At 42.2% G+C, this 19,814-nt stretch overlaps 1 pseudogene; it reads left to right on the plus strand.

Moving 5' to 3' along the window:
• The first annotated feature begins 2,499 nt into the window (after nt 1–2,499).
• The window catches only part of LOC110173600 (GRB2-associated-binding protein 1-like), a 38,879-nt pseudogene continuing 21,564 nt past the window's right edge, over nt 2,500–19,814 (plus strand).

Genomic DNA, 19,814 nt, shown 5'->3' on the forward strand with positions numbered 1-19,814 from the left:
AAATACGACAGAGCCATGATACTGGATCTTCTCATCACTCAGTCAAATCATCGCCGAGTGAGACTGAAAGTAATTTGACGATGTGTGTTTTATTCCAGTCTTTGGTTTCTGGGTTTGTCGTCTTTGCTTCGTGTTTATGTGATCAGCGGACACAAAGACGCAAAGGTTTCAGAAGGAGGTCATCTGAACTGGACTGAAGTTATCTTTGTCCAAAAAAAAAAAAAAAAAAAAAAAAAAAAAAAAAAAAAAAAGTGTAATTGCAAGTAATGACCACCAGATGTCGCCACAGTGTACAGAATATCAGCTCATCCACTGTTCATTGATCTTAGCTTTTTGGACTCTCAGTTTCCACTTTTTCTGAATAAAAATAATTTAATTCTGAACAAAAATGAATTCTGCTTTTAAAAAAACAAACAAACTTGTAAACACTTAATTCCCAATGAAATGATTATTCAAAATTAAACTTAATTCTGAAGTAAGTGTTTGGTTTATTCTGATTTTAAAGCCGAATGCATTTCTTCCTGGATCATGTTTGTCGTTTCTTCTTGCTGCTGGTGCTTCGACACATGTTCATGTCTTGGGACCTTGATCCACGTCTCTTTGGATTTGTGAGCGGGATGTGTTTGTCTTCTTCCCTCCTCCTCCTCCTCCTCCTCCTCCTCCTCTCGCCGTCACAACTATAGAAAGAAAAAAACAAAACTTAAAATGAACCTTCAGCTACAAAACACACAGAGACAAGAATCACACAACAGAAAATGAACCTCACTGGCCACATCCACTCAAAGGGAATAAAGCCAGGACTAAACCAGGACTAAACCAGGACTAAACCAGGACTAAACCAGGACTAAACCAGGACTAAACCAGGTCTAAACCAGGTCTAAACCAGGTCTAAACCAGGACTAAACCAGGACTAAACCAGGACTAAACCAGTCTAAACCAGGTCTAAACCAGGACTAAACCAGGACTAAACCAGGTCTAAACCAGGTCTAAACCAGGACTAAACCAGGACTAAACCAGGACTAAACCAGGTCTAAACCAGGACTAAACCAGGACTAAACCAGGTCTAAACCAGGTACAAACCAGGTCTAAACCAGGACTAAACCAGGTAAACTAAACCAGGACTAAACCAGGTCTAAACCAAGACTAAACCAGGTCTAAACCAGGATTAAACCAGGACTAAACCAGGTCTAAACCAGGATTAAACCAGGACTAAAATCAGGACTAAAATCAGGTCTAAAACAGGACTAAACCAAGACTAAACCAGGACTAAACTCTGTTTAAAACAGGATTTAACAGGACTAAACCAGGACTAAACCAGGACTAAACCAGGACTAAACCAGGACTAAACCAGGTCTAAACCAGGACTAAAACCAGGTCTAAACCAGGACTAAACCAGGATATATTAGGTCTAAACCAGGACTAAAATCAGGACTAAAATCAGGTCTAAAACAGGACTAAACCAAGACTAAACCAGGACTAAACCAGGATTTAACAGGACTAAACCAACCAGGTCCAGGTAAACCAGGTCTAAACCAGGTCTAAACCAGGACTAAACCAGGACTAAACCCAGGACTAAACCAGGACTAAACCAGGTCTAAACCAAGACTAAACCAGGACTAAACCAGGTCTAAACCAGGACTAAACTTGGACTAAAATCAGGACTAAAACCAGATCTAAACCAGGTCTAAACCAGATCTAAAACAGGCTTTAACAGGACTAAACCAGGCCGTGTCTCCTCGTTTTCTATCAGTCATATTTTTAATTTGGTTCAGTAAAATCTGGACTTTTTATTTTCTTTTATCAGACAAAACATTTTATGTGAAGATTTCCTCGTCTTTGTTTCTCTACAGCAAATCAAGTCATCCAAAGTAATCAGATTACATTACTCCCTTTAAGTAATTTAATGGATTATGTTACAAACTACATTTTGGAGTATGTAATCTGTAATCTGTAGGGGATTACATTTTAAAAGTAAACTTCCCAACGCTGACTGGGGCAAATATGTTCTGATTCACACGAGTCCTGAGTCCTGGTGCGTGAGGATTTTCCATAAAAGCCGGTTTCCTGAGCGAAGGGGAGAAGTGGGCGGGGCTAGGGGGGAGAGGTGGGCGGGGCTAGGGGGAGGGAGCCTTGAGGAATGTGGCATTGTGTTCAGCTGTCGGCTTCATACACACAGAGGGAGAGAGGAGAGACCAAATCATACGCCCATTTCAACTCAACGGGACAAAACTCCACTTTCTCTGTCCGTTTCTGGAACCGGTTTTACACTTTTTTACAAGTTTGTTTTTTGAGATTTTAACTCTCCAGAAATGACTCCCGAATCCATTTACGCTTTTAGAAGGAAACACAGCAGCGACTCCTTGAATATTTGCATTGTTTTTGTTTTATCTTGACCGTCTTCGATCACTTTTTCCACCGTTCGAGGGAGTAATCAGATTTTTTTTTTTTTTGGGGGGCGATTTTTAACCCGACCTGACATCGTTTGGAAACTGATGGAAAAGTGTTGGTGATTTACTGATTCAGAATTCATTTAAACTCGAAAAAATCCAGAGTTATTGCCGGTTTTGGAGTATTTTCAAGGACTTTCTCGGCTGGTTTTGGCTGTGGTTTTAGTCGGGTTATTAAAAATTGGGCTGGACTTGCGCTGCTGAGGATGAGCGCGGCGGGAGAGGTCGTCTGCGAAGGATGGCTCCGAAAATCTCCCCCAGAGAAGAAACTACGGCGATACGTGAGTGTGAACGTTTCCAGCTGTGTACTTTTACTTCTACTCGAGTCACATTTGAACGCAGTAAAAGTTTTCTTACTTGAGTAAAAGTTAAAACCTCCTCTTTACGTGACAGTAGGAAATGATTTGGAGGTTTGTGTTTCTCTCAGCTCCTTCAGATCTGGTTTAATTTGTTTCATTTTTGTCTTCGTTCTTTGAAAACGTCACATTTCGCGACGTATTTTAAGTTTGCGCAATTAAAATTCAATTAACGAATCGTAAATGAGATGTTACGAACTGACAGCTGCTCTTCAAACGAACCCATGTGACACGATTTTCTACAGTTTCATTAACATTAGGCCACAGAAGGACAGTAAACCAGGACTAAAACCAGGACTAAAACCAGGACTAAAACCAGGTCTAGACCAGGATTTAACCAGGACTAAAATCAGGACTTTAAACCATAGGACTAAAACCAGGACTAAAACCAGGTCAAAATCAGGACTAAATCAGGGCTAAACCAGATCTAGACCAGGTCTAAAATCAGGACTAAAATCAGGACTAAAACCAGGTCAAATTCAGGACTAAATCAGGGCTAAACCAGATCTAGACCAGGTCTAAAATCAGGAATAAAATCAGGACTAAACCACGGACTAAGCCAGGATTTAACCAGGAATAAAATCAGAATTAAACCATATCTAAATCAGGACTAAAACCAGGTATAAACCAGGTCTAAACCAGGACTAAACCTGGATTTAACCAGGAATAAAATCAGGATTAAAGGACTAAACCAGGTCTAGGCCAGGATAAAATCAGGAATAAAATCAGGACTAAAGCAAGATTTAACCAGGACTAAAATCAGGACTAAGCCAGATTTAACCAGGACTAAACCAGGATTTAACCAGGAATAAAATCAGAATTAAACCAGGTCTAAACCAGGACTAAAATCAGGACTAAAACCAGGTTGAAATCAGGACTAAACCAGGGCTAAACCAGGTCTAGACCAGGACTAAAATCAGGAATAAAATCAGGATTAAGAAAGATTTAACCAGGACATAAATCAGGACTAAACCAGGACTAAAATCAGGAATAAAATCAGGACTAAACCAGGATTTAACCAGGACTAAACCAGGTCTAGACCAGGACTAAAATCAGGAATAAAATCAGGACTAAAGCAAGATTTAACCAGGACTAAAATCAGGACTAAACCAGAATTTAACCAGGACTAAACCAGGACTAAACCAGGATTTAACCAGGAATAAAATCAGAATTAAACCAGTTCTAAACCAGGACTAAACCAGGTCTAAACCAGGTCTAAACCAGGACTAAACCAGGTCTGACCCAGGCTTTGTGGAGGGCGTCTCACATTCACCTGTGTCTCTGCGCTGGTGTGAAATGAATGAACTCTTTTGTAGTTTCAGTTTTCTTCGTTCTCTTGAGTCACGCTCCAATTATCTTTGTGTTTACACTGAGTCATCGTGAAAACCTCCAGAGTCACAAGTGTGAATCAAAACAAACTGTAACCGCAGCCGAAACACGACGCACGTTTCACTTTCACTTTGACACAATTTCAAAACAATCCTGTCGTCTCAGTGGTTTTTAGGTTCGTTAAACGTCGTTAAACAGACTCTTGTGAGGTTTAAGTCGGGTTCTAGTGTCGTCACCTCCTCAAAAACAGAACCGGACTTGTGTTTTCTTTCATTCACACGTTTAATTCTCAATTCGGATTTTTTTTTTTTTTTTGTGAAATCGGATTTTTTGGTCTCAGAGGCCAAAAAGTCCGAGTTCAAAATCCGAGGTCTCTGCCTCAAGTGGAGGAGTTCAAGGAGGATGGACCAGAACTAAACCAGGACTAAACCAGGTCTAAATCAGGACTAAACCAGGTCTAACCGAGGACTAATCCAGGACTAAATCAGGTCTAAACCAGGACTAAACCAGGTCTAAATCAGGACTAAACCAGGTCTAAACCAGGTCTAACCGAGGACTAATCCAGGTCTAAATCAGGTCTAAACCAGGTCTAACTCAGGACTAAACCAGGACCAAAACAGGACTAAAACTAGGACTAAACCAAGACTAAACCAGGACTAAACCAGGACTAAAACCAGGTCTAAATCAGGACTAAACCAGGTCTAAACCAGGTCTAACTCAGGACTAAACCAGGACTAAACCAGGACCAAAACCGAGACTAAACCAGGACTAAACTAAGACTAAACCAGGAGGACTAAAAGGTGAGAGCGAGGATGGAGAGTGAGATTGACAGGTGGACAGGTGCGGCGTGGGCAGATTGACAGGTGGACAGGTGCAGTGATGTGGTCTCTGTGTCGGTCGTTGTGGTGAAGAGGAGCTGAGTTCCTCCCCTCACCTCTGGTCATGACCCGAAGGACCAGAGCCACGATACCAGAGACACAGATGAGTTTCCTCCTCAGGCGTCCGGGCGTCTCCCTCAGACACAGAGTGAGGAGCTCGGAGTAGAGCCGCTGCTCCTCCACGTGGACACTAAACCAGGTCTAAATCAGAACTAAAATCAGGATTAAAACCAGGTCTAAACGAGGTCTAAACCAGATCTAAACCAGGTCTAAACCAGGATTAAAACCAGGACTAAACCAGGACTAAACCAGGACTAAACCAGAGCTAAAACCATGACTAAACCAGGTCTAAACCAATACTAAAACCAGGACTAAACCAGGACTAAATCAGGTCTAAAATTAGGACTGAATCAGAACTAAAAACAGGACTAAACCAGGACTAAAATCATGATTGAAACCAGGTCTAAACCAGGCCTAAACCAGCACTAAACCAGGACTAAACCAGGTCTAAAACAAGGACTAAACCAGGATTAAAATCAGAATTAAACCCAGGTCAAAACCAAGACTAAAACAGGACTAAACCAGGACTAAAATCAGAACTAAAATCAGGACTAAACCAGGACTAAACCAGCACTAAAATCAGGTCTAAACTAGGTCTAAAATCAGGACTTAACCAGATCTAAAATCAGGTTTAAAACCAGGTCTAAACCAGGACTTAAACAGGACTAAAATCAGGTCTAAGATAGGTCTAAAACCAGGACTAAAACCAAGACTAAACAGATCTAAACCAGGACTAAAATCATGATTGAAACCAGGTCTAAACCAGGACTAAACCAGGTCTAAACCAGGACTAAATCAGAACTAAAACCAGGTCTAAACCAGGTTTTACCTCGTACCTGCTCTAGAAGGAGTTTCACATTGACTCAGTTTGAAAACCTCAGATCTGGAGTGTTTCCTGTAGATTCTGGAAGTTTTAATCACTTTTATTTTGGTTTTGTTTTGATCGGTTTTATTTTGAGGAAATATTGTTGTTGTCGTTTTGTTTTAATCCTGGTGATTGTTTGGTTTTACTTTGGTCCGTTTGGTTTTGGGATGATGAGTCTGGAAGAGGAAGCTCAGGTCTTTGGAACGCGGAGTCGAGTCGTTTGGCAGCGTCGGGAGTGAGTTCCAGTAAATACCCAGAGTGCATTGCTGGAATACCTGAGCCCTGAGTGAGACCGTGAGCGAGACCCGGGGGCCCGAACCACCAAAACACATGAGTCAGACTAAACCAGGACTAAACCAGGACTAAACCAGGACTAAACCAGGACTAACCCTCGTCCTGTGGGGCCGACGCTGTGGACCAGATCCAAACACCACAACAAAAAAATGTGGTTTAGGAAAGTGAAACACGAGGCCCCGGGGAGGAAAAGACTCCACTTCCCAAGATGCACTGCTCTGTAGACAAGTTAAAGCTGCTCGTTTCTATGGAGACGTCAATCCTCTGCCTGGAATGTTCCACAGTGTGACTTTAAACAGCTCGACTTTACATTTACTCAATTACAGGTGGATTTACAGAACTCAAAAATACCAAGAAAACCAGGTCTAAATCAGGACTAAACCAGGATTAAATCAGGACTAAACTAGGACTAAACCAGGTCTAAAACCAGGACTAAATCAGGACTAACTAGGACTAAATCAGGACTAAACCAGGATTAAATCAGGACTAAACTAGGACTAAACCAGGACTGAACCAGGACTGAACCAGGATTAAATCAGGACTAAACTAGGACTAAACCAGAACTAAAACCAGATCTAAAACCAGGACTAAACCATGTCCAAAACGGGACTAATCCAGGACTAAACTAGGACTACATCAGGACTAAACTAGGTCTAAACCAGGATTAAAACCAGATCTAAAACCAGGACTAAAGTAGGACTAAACTAGGATCAGATCGGGACTAAAACCAGGACTAAACCAGGTCTAAACGAGGATTTAACCAGGTCTAAAACCAGGACTAAACCAGGACTAAGAGAGAGAGAACCCTGAGCCCGTGGAGCAGGTGTCCACAAAGCGCGATTGGGCGATGGCGTCGTTTATATCCCTGCGGCGCCGAGTTCTGCACTGGTCCTTTCACCTGCGGTCACTCAACAGTCTACACGGGCACAAGCTCTGGGCCTGCCCCAACAGCAAGTCCTGGTTCAGTTCTGGTTTAGTCCTGGTTTAGTCGGGTGGCAGTAGCTGAGTTTGTAGAGCATTCGACCACTGATCTGAAGGTTGGTGGTTTGAATCCCGCTCTCGACATAAAAAAAACACACAAAAAAACATCATTGGTTGAGCAATCAGATCCACTGACCCACAGGTTGGTGGTGTGATTCCAGCGTCCTTGGGCAAGACACTTGACTCGCCCCCAGTGTCTGTGTACACTGGTGTGTGACTGGGTGAGTGGTTCCTTGTTGTAAAGCGCTATAGAAAAATGTGTCCATTTAGTCCTCCTGGTTCAATCCTGGAATCAGTCTTAGGTTAGTCCTGGTTTAGTCCTGGTTTAGTCCATGGTGTGTTTCTTCTGTTAATCCCTGTGAAGTGATGACAGTCGAGTCGCGTCTGTTCGTTCGTGTTCGTGCTGAAGAAAGTGAAACCGTTTCATTTCATTTCGTGATTGTAATTCTTGACGTCGTAACGTTTCAGTTCATTATTCTGACGGACGCTTCAGTTAGAGTTTTTAATCTGTGTGTGATTTATCAGGGACTCGGGCGGGTGACGGGTTTAACTTTGATATAATCTCGGGTTAACGGGCGGGTCAGGGCGGGTGCGGGGGTCGGGTGCAGACGGGTCGGGGCGGGTGGGGGTCGGGTGCAGACGGGTCGGGGCGGGTGCAGGACGGGTCGGGTGCGGGGTCGGGTGCGGGTGCGACGGGTCGGGGCGGGTGCAGACGGGTGGGTCGGGGCGGGTGCAGACGGGTCGGGCGGGTGCAGACGGGTCGGGGCGGGTGGCAGACGGGTCGGGGTGCAGACGGGTCGGGGCGGGTGCAGACGGGTCGGGGCGGGTGCGGACGGGTCGGGGCGGGTGCAGACGGGTCGGGGCGGGTGCGGACGGTGGGTCGGGGCGGGTGCAGACGGGTCGGGCGGGTGCAGAGGGGTCGGGGCGGGTGCAGAGGGGTCGGGGCGGGTGCAGGTGGGGGGTGCAGGGGGTCGGGGCGGGTGCGACGGGTCGGGGCGGGTGCAGGTCTCCAAAAATGGACCCGTGCTAAACCAGACTTTAGTTTAGTTTCAAGTCTCTTTCCTGCTTCATTTCTGTTGAGTTTATTTTGGTTTAGTGGAGATTTAGTCTCAGATAAACAGGCCAGAAAAGTGTGAACCAGAGTCAAACACAAACACAGAAAACAGAAAGAGAGAAACACACACAGAGAACAGGAGTGTTGACACTGAAAACACAGCTGTGCTCTGCCTCTATCTGCCCTGTCTACTCCTGCCTGTCTTCTAGTATGTGCGCCTGTCTGCACCTGTCTGCTCCTGTCTGCTACCCTGTCTGCCTGTCTATCTGCACCTGTCTGCTCCTGTCTGCACCTGTCTACTCCTGTCTTCTAGTATGTGCACCTGTCTGCACCTGTCTGCTCCTGTCTTCTCCTATCTGCACCTGTCTGCCTCTATCTGCACCTGTCTACTCCTGTCTGCACCTGTCTGCTCCTGTCTGCACCTGTCTGCTCCTGTCTGCTGCTCTGTCTGCTCCTGTCTGTCTGCACCTGTCTGCTGTCCTGTCTGCTCCTGTCTGCACCTGTCTGCTCCTGTCTGTCTGTCTGCCCTGTCTGTCTGCTGCCTGTCTGCTCCTGTCTGCTACCTGTCTGCTCTCTGTCTGCTCCTGTCTGCACCTGTCTGCTCTCTGTCTGCTCCTGTCTGCTCTACCTGTCTGTCTGTCTGTCTGCTCCTGTCTGCTCCTGTCTGCTCCTGTCTGCACCTGTCTGCTCCTGTCTGCTGTCTCCTGTCTGCTCTGTCTGTCTGCACCTGTCTGCTCCTGTCTGCCTGTCTGTCTGCTGCTCCTGTCTGCTCTGTCTGCACCTGTCTGCTCCTGTCTGCTCCTGTCTGCTCCTGTCTGCTCCTGTCTGCACCTGTCTGCACCTGTCTGCTCCTGTCTGCACCTGTCTGCTCCTGTCTGCACCTGTCTGCTCCTGTCGGCTGTGACGTCTGTAACCAGGACAGTTTGGTCGTGTTTGGTGTAAACTGGGACATTTCAACGTCCTGAGGAACTTTTGGTCACATTTCATGTGAGAAATGCAGCTGAGATGAAGGTTAAGACTGACTGATGCTCACTGTGGCTGTAGCCGTGAATGTTTTAATCTAAACATGCAGAAAATGCCCATATTTTTTATTATCCCTGGGATAATGTTACGTCTGATGTTAGAAAACTGGCTCCACTCTGTTTCTACTAAGATATCGGTGCAGTTTCCCGTTCAGAGGAGGAGTTTCTACACAATATCACACAGCAGCATCCGGTTCCTGAATTCAATGTGACAAGACAAGACATTTTTACACTAAATTTGACTGAATCCACTTGTTGTTCTGTTGTAGCTCCTTGTTGTGTCATTACTCTGTTTTTACTCTGCTACAAACTTAAACATGCACAGTCTTGATCTTGATCGATGTTTCTTCTGCTCGATAAATAATGTCTGTGAAGTGATGACGTGTTTTTGACAGTAAAGTCCCGTCTGTGAATTCGTATTCGTACTGAAAGTTTAATTGTGAATTTTCATTTTGTGATTTTAATTCTTGACGTCGTAACTTTTCTGATATTCTGATGGATAAAATACACACAATATATTTTATGTACGACTCATGTGAGAGTTTACAAATATTTATTTTATGTGCAACTACAGACAAATATGCACGGATTTCTATTCTATGTGCACAAATATTTCTGAAAGCTTCTTACTCCATATAAACAGCTCGACTTCTTTACATTTATTCAGTTTCAGCGTCTGACGGAGCCTCCACCAGTGAAGTTGTGCAGTTTTCTGTGCAACGCTTTTCGTCGTGTTAGATTCTTTGTTGTGTTCGACGTCGGTGTGTAAAATTCTTTGTTTTGTTAGATTCTTCTTCGTGTTCGGTGTCGTTGTGTTAGATTCTTTGTTTTGTTAGATTCTTCGTCGTGTTGGATTCTTTGTTTTGTTAGATTCTTCGTTTTGTTCGATTCTTCGATGTGTTAGATTCTTCGTCGTGTTAGATTCTTCGATGTGTTAGATTCTTTGTTTTGTTCGATTCTTCGTCGTGTTAGATTCTTTGTTTTGTTAGATTCTTCGATTGTGTTAGATTCTTTGTTTTGTTAGATTCTTCGATGTGTTAGATTCTTCGTCGTGTTAGATTCTTTGTTTTGTTAGATTCTTCGTCGTGTTCGATTCTTCGTCGTGTTAGATTCTTTGTTTTGTTCGATTCTTTGTTTTGTTAGATTCTTCGTCGTGTTAGATTCTTTGTTTTGTTAGATTCTTCGTTTTGTTCGATTCTTCATCTGTTCGATTCTTTGTTTTGTTCGATTCTTCGTCGTGTTAGATTCTTTGTTTTGTTCGATTCTTCGTCGTGTTAGATTCTTTGTTTTGTTCGATTCTTCGATGTGTTAGATTCTTCGTCGTGTTAGATTCTTTGTTTTGTTCGATTCTTTGTTTTGTTAGATTCTTCGTCATGTTAGAATTCTTTGTTTTGTTCGATTCTTCATCGTGTTAGATTCTTTGTTTTGTTAGATTCTTTGTTTTGTTCGATTCTTCGTCGTGTTAGATTCTTTGTTTTGTTCGATTCTTTGTTTTGTTCGATTCTTCGTCCTGTTAGATTCTTTGTTTTGTTAGATTCTTTGTTTTGTTCGATTCTTCATCCTGTTAGATTCTTTGTTTTGTTAGATTCTTTGTTTTGTTCGATTCTTCGTCGTGTTAGATTCTTTGTTTTTGTTAGATTCTTCGGTGTGTTCGATTCTTCATCCTGTTTCGATTCTTTGTTTTGTTCGATTCTTCGTCGTGTTAGATTCTTTGTTTTGTTCGATTCTTCGTCGTGTTAGATTCTTTGTTTTGTTCGATTCTTCATCCTGTTAGATTCTTCATTCGTTGTTAGATTCTTTGTTTTGTTAGATTCTTTGTTTTGTTCGATTCTTCGTCGTGTTCGATTCTTCGTCGTGTTAGAGTTAGATTCTTCGTTCCTGTTAGATTCTTTGTTTTGTTAGATTCTTTGTTTTCTGTTTGTTAGATTCTTTGTTTTGTTAGATTCTTTGTTTGTTAGATTCTTTGTTTGTTCGATTCTTCGTCCTGTTTAGATTCTTTGTTTTGTTCGATTCTTCGTCGTATTAGATTCTTCGTCGTATTAGATTCTTCGTGTTTAGATTCTTCGTGTTTATTCTTTGTTTGTTATTCTTCGTCGTGTTAGATTCTTTGTTTTGTTCGATTCTTCGTCGTGTTAGATTCTTTGTTTTGTTCGATTCTTCGATTGTGTGGATTCTTCTTTCTTCGTGTGTTAGATTCTTTGTTTTGTTCGATTCTTCGTCGTGTTAGATTCTTTGTTTTGTTCGATTCTTCGTCGTGTTAGATTCTTTGTTTTGTTAGATTCTTTGTTTTGTTCGATTCTTCGTTTTGTTAGATTCTTTGTTTTGTTCGATTCTTCATCCTGTTCGATTCTTTGTTTTGTTCGATTCTTCGTCGTGTTAGATTCTTTGTTTTGTTAGATTCTTCGTCGTGTTAGATTCTTTGTTTTGTTCGATTCTTCGTCGTGTTAGATTCTTTGTTTTGTTCGATTCTTCTGTTAGATTCTTTGTTTTGTTCGATTCTTCGGCGTCGGCGTGTAAACTTTCCCTGGGGTCAGAGCTGCGGTGGAGAAACTCCGTCGTCATGGGTTACGTAAGACTCTAATCGCTGTCAGCTGCTCGCTCCCTCAGATTTACTGGGATTTAACCACAAATGTGAGAGGAAACGCCCCGCGCACCAGGGACATGAACGCTGCGCTCTGGAATGTCCCGCAGTACGGCATTAAAGCTCTGAATTCTGTTTCATTTGGTGATGAAACACCTGCGCTAAACATAAATTATAGTTTTACACCAAGAAGCAGTTTGTGAAAGAAAAGTTGAGAAATATGTAGAAAATTACAAGTTATTCTTACAATACACTTTTTTTTTTTTTTTTAATGACTAAACCAGGACTAAACAAGGACTAAATCAGGACTAAAGCAGGACTAAAGCAGGACTAAATCAGGACTGAACCAGGACTAAACCTGTACTAAACCTGGACTAAACTTGGACTAAACTTGGACTAAACCAGGACTAAACCAGGATTAAACTTGGACTAAATCAGGTCTAAACCAAGACTAAACCAGGACTAAACTTGGACTAAATCAGGTCTAAACCAGGACTAAACCAGGATTAAACTAGGACTAAACCGGGACTAACCCGGGACTAAACCTGGATTAAACCTGGACTAAACCAGGACTAAACCAGGTCTAAACCAGAACTAAACTAGAACTAAACCAGGACTGAACCAGGACTAAACCTGGACTAAATCAGGTCTAAACCAGGTCTAAATGAGGAGTAAACTAGAACTAAACCAGGTCTAAACCAGGACTAAACCAGGACTGAACCAGGACTAAACCAGGACTGAACCAGGACTAAACCAGAACTGAACCAGGACTAAAATAGGACTGAAACTGGACTAAAATAGGACTGAAACTGGACTAAACCAGGACTAAACCAGGACTGAAACTGGACTAAACCAGGACTTAAACTGGACTAAACCAGGACTAAACCAGAACTAAACAAGGACTAAACAAGGACTGAAACTGAACTAAAACAGGACTGAACTAGGATTAAACTAAGGTCTAAAACAAGGACTAAACCAAGTCTAAACCAGGAATAAACCAGGTTTAAACGAGGACTAAACTAGGACTAAATCAGGTCTTGAACCAGGACTAAACCAGGACTCAGAGTATCAGTGTTTTTTTCATAATATTTCTGCTTTAATTGAAGATAAATGAACAAAAAATAAACAATTAAAATCTGTCCTTAACGTGCAGAAGAATCTTGCAGAGACTCGGAGACTCGGCCGTTTGAGGAGCTGCAGGAGTTTGGTTTTGGTTCGGGAACAGAACAGAGGAAGTTCTATTTTAGATCCACTCCAGCTTTTTTCCTGTTGGGTCAAAGGTCAAAAGACACAACAACAAAAAGAAAAAAAACAACAGGAAGTGATGACGCCGCAGGTGGAAAACACGGAATTTTAAACTAAGGAGAGTAAATTTATGAACGTGGGACTGACAGGAGCAAAAGAAGAAGAAGAAGAAGTGTCTGTTTGTTCAGAGCTTCAGGACGACTGAACGATCCTCCAGGGTGAACAAAACAAAACAAAAAAAAAAGAAAAATCAAATACTATAATCGAGATAAAAACTAGAATCAAAACTAGAGAGACATTTTTCACAAATATCAACACAAAAAAAAAAAAAAAGTCCCAATCACAGGACAGAAATGAATCTTTACTGAAAAAAGAAGCGGGACTAAACCAGGTCTAAACCAGGACTGAACTACGAATAAACTTTGACTAAACTTGGACCAAACTTGGACTAAATCAGGTCTAAACCAGGGGTCTAAACCAGGCCTAAATTAGGACTAAATTTACACTAAACCAGGTCTAAACTAGGACTAAATCACGATTAAACCAGGTCTAAACAAGGACTAAAGCAGGACTAAATCAGGACTAAACCAGGTCTAAACTAAGACTAAACCAGGACTAAAGCAGGACTAAATCAGGACTAAACCAGGTCTAAACTAGGACTAAATCAAGACTAAACCAGGTCCAAAGCAGGACTAAACCAGGATTAAACCAGGTCTAAATCAGGTCAGAACTAGGACTAAACCAGGTCTAAACTAAGTCTTAACCAGGACTAAACCAGGACTAAACCAGGTCTAAATCTAGGTCTGAACCAGGACTAAACAAGGACTAAAGCAGGACTAAACCAGGATTAAACCAGGTCTAAATCAGGTCAGAACTAGGACTAAACCAGATCTAAACTAGGACTGAACTAGGACAAAACCAGGTCTAAACCAGGACTAAACCAGGACTAAACCAGAACTAAATCATGTCCAAACAAGGTCTAAACCACGTCCAAACCAAGACTAAACCTGGACTAAACTAGGACTAAACCAGGTCCAAAGTCTGAGAGTCACTGATGCCCCGGATAAGAGGAAGAAAATTGGAAGGACAATTTCCTCAGATTTTGAACTTTTTTTCTTCACTGACGTAAAACGATGCCAAATATTTACCATAACTAACTCACCAAACAAAACAATCATTTAAAGCTGCACCATGTAACTTTTCCAGCACCTGGTTGTGTCCATCGAGATGCTCTGGGCTTTCACTTTCCCTGGAATGTTCCACAGTACGGCATTAAACTGGCTTATTATGTAATTAGACGTGTTTATTTTGTAACAATAAAACAAAACCTTGAAAATTTTCCGTTTTTAAACATCAAACTGGAGACGGAAGGAAGGAAGGAACGGGGGCCGATCGACGACACGGAGTCTTGAAAATAAAATGACTCAAACATGAATCACTCCAAACTTTAAATAATAAAACGTTTTCGTGTAACAGTTCTGCTTTGATGGAAGAGAAATGCACAAACAAAACAATCAGCAGCAAAAACAAACTAAAGTTCATAAAGTGCCGGAGATCCGTGTGGAAGCCGTTTGCAGCTCGCGGAGGCCGGTGTCTGTGGAGTCGGGATGCTGCGGTCCGTGACTTTTGGGGGATTTCTGGTGGTGTCCCGTTGAGGAAATGGAGCAGCGGAGCAGAGCACTTCCTCTTCCTGTCCCAGTTTGGTCCAACAGGAAACACGCTTCAAAGTATTTATTTACTCTGCACGAGTCCGAGCGCTGCAGAGGAAGAGGTCACCCGGAGATTGACCAGCAGCAGCAGAGTCCAGAGGAGGGTCCAGGGTCCGCCACCTGCTTGTCTCCATGGAGATGTTGTTGCTTTCTCTAGAACAGGGGTCGGCAACCCGCGGCTCCAGAGCCACATGTGGCTCTTTAGCTCTCCCCTAGTGGCTCCCTGGAGCTTTTTCAAAAATGAGTGAAAATGGAAAAGAAATTATTTTTGTTGTTGTTTTAATCTGGTTTGTTTTGGGGTAAAACCCTCGTTCATCTGCTCATGGATCTGATCCATCAGCTGTGTGTGAATGAAACACATGAAAAGTGTTTCAGCAGAACAAACAGATGAACTGAAGTGGGGGGTGGTGTCCACCTCCACCTGAGAAGAACTGCTTTTCCCCCAGAAAAAAAACCAAAACAAAACACATGCGCAGATGGACGCTCAGAACAACATATAACGAACCAAATGGGATTCGTGATTTCTGTCCGGATGCTGCACCACCTTGGAACCAGCCGCGGTCGAGCGCAGATGACTGGAGCAGCCTGGACCTGTGGTCCACAGAACATTCTCACTTTTCCCACATGGAACTCGCCCCCGTCTGGAACCAGGACATGGAGGACGAAGCCTCCGGACCATCTGACCAACACTGGACCCTCAGCCCCGTCTTGAGGAGCTGCTCTGACTGCTCCTGTCTGCTGAGCTCAGAGCTTCTGCTCCGGGCTGATGTGTGGTGAGTTTGTACAAAGTTGTACATGCTGCTGTTTTCTGAGTGCTCCTGCACGATCAGAAGAAATGCGACTGCTGCTCTGATGCTTCCATCATCGTCGTCATAGCAACAGGTAAACGTCGGTCGCACTTTCAGCGCCTCAGCTCCTAAAACTCTGTTTATCTCAGTTTACACACAAACGTGAAACCAGAGTTTTCCAAAATCTCCACTCCAGCCGGAGTTTTTAGAAAGATTCGTTTTCAGAGGCGAATTCTCCGTTTGCGATGTGAACAAACGAAGGGAAATGTCTCCGTTTTTATAAATCCCCGTGTACGTGTAAACGGGGCCTAAATGACAAAGGAATAAACACGAACCACCTGATTTCAGTGGCTACAGACGGAGCAGCGAGTATGAGAGGGTCACAAAAGGGGTTTGTGTATCATGAATGTTCATTTTGTATTTGTAGCCGACTCAGTCATTTTAATATTCGGCTTATACAGTTAATATACTGACAGTCTGTGTCGTCTTCATATTAGGCTTATATAAGGCTCCAGGCAGGTATGTTTTTTTGTTTTTTTTGGGCCAATATGGTTCTTTGAAAATTTTGAGTTGCCGACCCCTGATCTAGAATGTTCCAAAGTACAGATTAATGTCTTGTCTCGGCCTCGACCTTTAAAAGTGTCGGTCTTGTCTCGGTCTCTGTTTTTAAAAGTCTCGGCCTCGACCTTTAAAAGTCTCAGTCTCAGCCTTTAAAAGTCTCGGCCTTGACCTTTAAAAGTGTCGGTCTTGTCTCGGTCTTGGCCTTTAAAAGTCTCGGCTTTGACCTTTAAAAGTCTCAGTCTTGTCCCAGCCTCGACCCTCAAAGGTCTTGGTCTTGTCTCGGTCTCGTCCTTTAAAAGTCTCGGTCTTGTCTCGGTCTCAGCCTTTAAAAGTCTCGGCCTTGACCTTTAAAAGTCTCAGTCTTGTCCCAGCCTCGACCCTCAAAGGTCTTGGCCTTGTCTCGGTCTCGTCCTTTAAAAGTCTCGGTCTTGTCTCGGTCTTGACTCTCAGAGGTCTTGGTCTTGTCTTGAAACCATTTAAAATTTAAACCATTAGAACCATTTTAAAACTTCTTCCTCCTCTTTTAAAGATCCGTGTTGGTTGTGAACTTCTGCGTCGTGGTTTTGCTAAAGACGTGTTGAATCCTCTCGGGTCCTGACTCTTATGTGTGACATATTTACCGAGCTGTAACAGACCGTGAACTCTTACTCAACGAAGCCCTGTTTGTTTTAGTAACTGTTTGGCCACAGACAAAAAGAAAAAATCCTCGACCGTCCACTTGGAGGTCAGAGGTCAGAGGTCGGGTCCAGAACATTCTAGAAAACATCTTTTTTTCATACGAGCTCGTTACGTACTGAGACGGCTTTTTCAAACATTGTTCCTCATCACAAACCTGCATGAAGACGTTTTGATTTGGTTTGTTTTTATTTCGAGTTTGTACCAAGAGAGAAACAATAATCACACACACAACATCTACATTATAAACGAAAGATAACACATTTCTTGAAAAAAATGAAGAAAAAATGAAGAAGAAAAAAATCTCGAAAAAAATCTCGAAAAAATCTCGAAAAAAATCTCGAAAAATGAAGAAAACATGAAGAAAAAAATGAAGAAAACATGAAGAAAAAAATGAAGAAAAAATTAAGAAAATTAAGAAAAAATTAAGAAAACAAATCTCGAAAAAATTATGAAAAAATTAAGAAAAAAAAGTTTTAATTAAAAAAATGAAGAAAAAATGAAGGAAAAAAAAAGAACAATAAAAAACATATATTAACCCAAACCTTTTCATGACAGTTTAAAAAATTCAAAAATGATGTGTTTGCTTCTGAACATTAATCACAAAATTTTACAAATATTCACATAGAGCAAAATAAAGCACACACTATGCAAACTAAATATAATTTTAACCCAATTTCTTTCTTTTTTATTTGTTCCGTTTATGGTCGTACAAACTAATAATAATGTTAATGAAGGCACAAAAGTTTATTGTTTATGATCGTACAAAATAAACCAAGAGAAAACAGAAAACACACACCAAAATTCTTGTCTTTCAATGAGCAGCAAGACAAAAGTGAAAAAATTGCCAATGTCGAAAAGCTTTTTTATTTTCTTTTTTAAATAACGTGCCTAAACGTGTATGAGCTGTGGTTCAAAGCAAGAAAAATATCTGACGAAGGCTTTTTTTGCTGAAACATTATTGTGAAAATAAAAAAGCTTTTGCACATCAGCCATCTGAGTGTGCTCTCCGTTTTTTCACTCTTGTCGTACGAAACCACAACGGGAATGAAAAAATGTAAGGATTTTTTTTGTTTGTTTTGTTTTCGTTTATGGTCGTACAAACTGATAATAATGATAAAGAAGCCACAAAATGTATTGTTTATGATCGTATTGACATATTTTAGAGTCATCCAGGCGTGTTTGAGTAATCTAACGATCTCTCACGGGCCCGATTCAGACCCTTCTCATGGTTAGCTGTGAGATTGTGTACGAGGCTCCGCCCACGAGTCTACGTCCCCCAGGCTCCCGCACCGCAGTTCACACAAAACACAAAACTGTACACAGCGACTGGACAAACCTGATGTGACGTTTCATTAGAGTGTGGACGCTGAGTGTGTTGGGATGGCGCTCTGAAGGGAGAGTGACTTAGCTTGAAGAGCAAAGGGAAGAGAGAGTGAAGTGAAACGTATAAAAAATGTTAATATGTTGTTTTCAGTGAAGATCTAAACATGTGATGTGTTTCACTTTATACCGCAGAGTCTTGATACTGATGTTTGTACTTTTTTACTTCATGTCTTGATTTTACTGGTCGTATCTTTGTTGTTACTATATTTGAGTACTATTACTTTAAAGGTTCAGTATTTTCATTCCTCGTGTGTTTAAGGCGTGGAAGCGGCGTTGGTTCGTGTTGAGGAGCGGTCGTCTCAGCGGTGAACCTGACATGCTCCAGTATTACAAGAACCCTCAGTCCAGACGACCCATCAGGAGCATCAACCTCAACCTCTGTGAGCAGGTAACTCCCCCTGACAGACAAAACTCTGGGACAAAACAAAACTTATCTCTTTGAGCAGGTAAAGGCCTTTTCATATTTCATAAGAACATAACTTTGCTTTTGCACCCAGAGTTGGACAAACAAAATGACGTCATGTGGTTTGTTCAGCTCCTGTTGTTCAGTTCTTGTGTTTTGTTCTCGACGCCTCAGCTGGAGCAGAACTTTTTGCGACAGTTCTGCAGTTCTGTCCCACATCTTCGCTCTGATTGGTTATTTTTGTGGGCGTGGTTTATCTGTTTCCTCGCCAGTGCAGAGCAAGAAAAAAAAAACAAAAAAAAGGGATGGTTTTGAGTCATTTTTGAGGAAATGGTGAGAAAATACAAACATCTGTACAACACGACGCTCAGGGATGATAGAGGCACAAATGGAGGGAGATCAACGACATTTTAGGCTCAAGACGAAAATCAGTGTAGAAAAGTCTGGAGTAAATCTCCATGACAAGTTTGAGAAAGACAAAAGGGTCACCAAAAAAAAGAGCAAGAGCGGTCAGACTGGAGGATGAAAATAAAACCCTCGTTATAGAGCCAGAGCGAGGGGGCGGGGCAGAGCGAGGGGGCGGGGCAGAGCGAGGGGGCGGGGCAGGGGGGGACGGGGCAGGCGAGGGGGCGGGGCAGCGAGGGGGCAGGGCAGTTTGGCAGCAGAACGTCTTTTGAAAAATGAAATGTCAGAGCTCAAATTAACTTTGTTCTTGTTCTTATCACCTGAAGATCAAAGTTCTTATGAAGTATGAATAGGCCTTAACTCCCCCTGACAGACAAAACTCTGGGCTGAGTTCTTCTCTCAAACCTAAAACACTCATGATGTCACGTGGTGATAGAGGAAGAGCTCTACTGTGTTTTTAAACTCCACACACCTTCACTAGAATCATTTGGATCATTTCAGCCCTGGAATTGCAGATCTCTACTGAACTAAAGGTAAAACTGCCACAACATGACATCACAAGGTGCAACAGCGCATTTTGAGCTTTGCAGATGTAGTAAAGTTTTACTCAAACATGTGAATGAAACAAAACAACATTTAAACAACATTATAACATCAGGATCTTAACTCTTGTGGTTTTATTGATTCTCTTTGTTATTTGGGCTGATTGGACCTGATGAGGCAAAAACAGAGAATAATATTTTTATAATTTTTTTTATTTATATGTCCACGTAAA

This window comes from Boleophthalmus pectinirostris, unplaced genomic scaffold (genome assembly GCF_026225935.1).
Source record: "Boleophthalmus pectinirostris isolate CB_2022bp ecotype Guang Dong unplaced genomic scaffold, ASM2622593v1 HiC_scaffold_20, whole genome shotgun sequence".
In the NCBI taxonomy this organism is placed as follows: domain Eukaryota; kingdom Metazoa; phylum Chordata; class Actinopteri; order Gobiiformes; family Gobiidae; genus Boleophthalmus; species Boleophthalmus pectinirostris.